Below are 3,238 nucleotides of genomic sequence, written 5' to 3'. Positions count from 1 at the left end.
TATTATTTCTATCTTCTACAACGCTACACTGTAATGCCAGCTTTCTCATCAAACCTGTAACTTGTTTTATTAGCAGAGTTGTTTTAGCGGAGCATTAAGAGAGAATGCCTTGTGTTCCAGTTTTTCTCCCTTCCTGTATAGACTTGCTATTTTCCCTGGCTTCCAGCAACATTGTGAAGTAACTAGTTGGGAAATTGCAACGGCGCTCATATTGCTTAGTCTTAAACTGAGGTTGAACATTGAAAATGGCAATGATTCTAATGTTTACTCATACATACTTCTACTTGTTCAGCTGTACATTTGGGATGATTTTTACAAGATTTGTACGAGGGCAGTTTGTACTGACACAACACGGGTTGTCTTGTGTAGCAGTGAAGTACTGATTGACGCTCGCTGTAAGCAGTCTTGACCAGCAGAGGGCAGTAATGACTACTGCAATCAAGTCGGAACAGAAGGCAACTAATTCTTAAGGATTATTATGGATCCAGTCATGGACGGGTAAAAATAAAATGTGGTCCTATTCAGAGCAAAATGCTGAGATTTATATTTGGAAAACTAGAAATCTGCTTACATCCTGGGACTATGGTGTTGATTAATCTAGTTACTTTACTCAAAAAGAGAATAAGGAAGTTAGGCTGAAGAAGGGAGAATGAGTTTCCACTCATAGGCATTTTCACTAGTAAGGCCACTGTATTCAATGCACCGGACTGCAAATATAAGGGAAATTACCATTTATACTGTTGTTTACTTGTCCTGGCTGAATGAACAAAGGAATGATGAGAAGTCTATTTAAGATTTGTGTTTGCTGTTGTAATTTATATGGCTGTGAATTGTAAATGTTTTTTTATGAAAATCTAAAAAATACAGACTACGCAGAAACCAGTTTGTTTTATGTGACTTGCTTGTCTTCACACATCCCAAAAGCTTTTAAACAGAACTTTAAGTCTGTCTTCAGGCAACAAGTCGTAGTGTCACTGACTTGGTAAACGTAACTTTGTTGGTGGGTTTAATTTAATTTGGCTTATCATTCCAATACATACACAACATTTTAACACCAAAGGAGACGGTGTGTTCAACATGTCAGAATGCAGAACGTGTTCATCTGCTGTGGTTGAACAATTACTGCTCAAAGCAAGCTGCTGTATCAAGCTGGGCTGGTGATCCTGTTACCCGTTCTGAAGCACAGGATCTGACATGATCTGTTTGTCAGTGATGGGGTGGATGGTAGTACATTTTACATCCCATTTACATGTATTCATTTAGCAGACGCTTTTATCTAAAGCGACTTCCAAGAGAGCTTTACCAAAGTAAATAGTTCACTGATCATAACTAGATAGATCCAAAACATTGTGGGTAGCCAAAACATGAAGCATACATTGTGAAAAGCAAATAGGTGCCAGTGGAAAAAACCATAAGAGCATGTAGTTAAACGAGTTACAATTAAACAACACCCTCAAAAAAGTGCAAGAGTGTACCTGTAGAAAAAGCAAGCAACAATAATATAACTGACAGCGAGCAAGTTAAATCAGTTACAACTAACCAACAAGAGCAACAAGTCCCTCAATAAGAGTCATTGTGTTCCTGAAGAAAACTAACATCAGGTCCAGCAAGTCATTCCTAAGTACCAAGTGTGTCTTAAACCTTTTCTTGAAGGTGGGGAGACAGTCAGTGTCTCTGAGGGAGGTGGGGAAGTGATTCCACCATTGGGGGGCCAGACATGAGAAGAACTTAGGTTGGGAGCTGGCGCTCTTGAGAGGTGGGACCACCAGACGGTTGTCAGTAGAAGACCTTGGTGGGTGGGAGTGTAAGGCCGGAAGAGAGACTTGATGTAGACGGGTGCAGTCCCGTTCACCGCTTGGAAGATCAGTACCAGGGTCTTGAATCTGATACGGGCGTTGATGGGTAGCCAGTGGAATGAGATGAGGAGTGGGGTAACATGGGAGCATCTCGGTAGATTAAAGACCAGGCGGGCTGCTGCGTTCTGAATCCTCTGGAGAGGGCGGGTTGCGCATGCTGGAACACCGGCGAGCAGCGAGTTGCAGTAGTTCAACTTGGAGAGGACAAGTGCTTGGACTAGCAGCTGACTGGATTGCTCAGACAGGTATCTCCTGATCTTCTGGATGTTGTAGATGGTGAATCTACATGACCGGGAGACTGCAGCAATGTGGGCAGTGAGGGACAGCTTGTCATCCATCGTAACCCCGAGGTTTCTGGCAGAGGAAGAAGGGATCACCGTTGCAGATCCCAGGGTGATTGAGAGATCGTGGGTGATTGAGAGATCGTGGGAGATGGAGGCTTTGGCCGGGATGATGAGAAGTTCTGTTTTGGCGAGGTTCAGCTGGACATGGTGCTTGGTCATCCAGGTGGAGATCCTAGCTGAGAACCCTGGATCAGTCGGGGGGAACAGGTACAGCTGTGTGTCATCAGCGTAGCAGTGGTAGGAGAAGCCATGGGAGGTGATGATTGGTCCAAGTAAGGTGGTGTACAGGGAGAAGAGGAGGGGTCCAAGGACAGAGCAGTGGTGACTGACAGGAGGGCAGATTTTGTGGAGTGGTCTTGAAGCCTGATTGGTTTGGGTCAAGCAGATTGTTCTGAGAGAGAAAGTTTGACAGTTGGTTAGATACAGAGCGTTCAGTTGTTTTTGAAAAGAAGGGTAGCGGCGATACTGGTCTGTAGTTCTGGAAGACGGCAGGGTTAAGGGAGGGTTTTTTGAGTGGAGGGGTAACTCTGGCCTGTTTGAAGGCAGAGGGGAAGGTGCCGGAAGTAAGAAAAGAGTTAAGGACATGGAGAAGAAAAGTTATGATGGAGGGAGAGATGCTTTGAAAGAGAGGGGAGGGGACTGGATCAAGGGGACAGGAGGTGGGGTGAAGAGAGAGAATGAGGTCAGAGATCTCTGCCTCAGACAGGGGAGAGAAAGAGTATAGACATTTAGTTGGGTCAGTCATAGAGGGTGAGTGGGTAGGAAAGGACCAATAGTGGTGGTGGGTACTTCCACACTGGTACCAGAGCTGGTGCCTCAGAGCCATCAAATGCTCTGACAACAGCAGAACTACTTAGTTGAGTTTGGAGACATTGTTTGTTGATAAAAAAAATATCTCTTTGTCTTTTCTCTAGTCTTTTATTCCTACATTACACCCCCCCACCCTTCCTCCATGACTGCCTTAAACAGGCCCCCGTTTCCTGCCCTCTCTCTCAGTCCATCTTCCGGCCCTTTCAAATCCCAAATCCGTCCGTAATA

This window comes from Hypomesus nipponensis, chromosome 2 (assembly GCF_054491055.1).
Source record: "Hypomesus nipponensis isolate SF chromosome 2, ASM5449105v1, whole genome shotgun sequence".
Lineage (NCBI taxonomy): Eukaryota > Metazoa > Chordata > Actinopteri > Osmeriformes > Osmeridae > Hypomesus > Hypomesus nipponensis.
The sequence above is the reverse complement of the archived record's forward strand: the minus strand, read 5'-3'. Positions refer to the sequence as shown.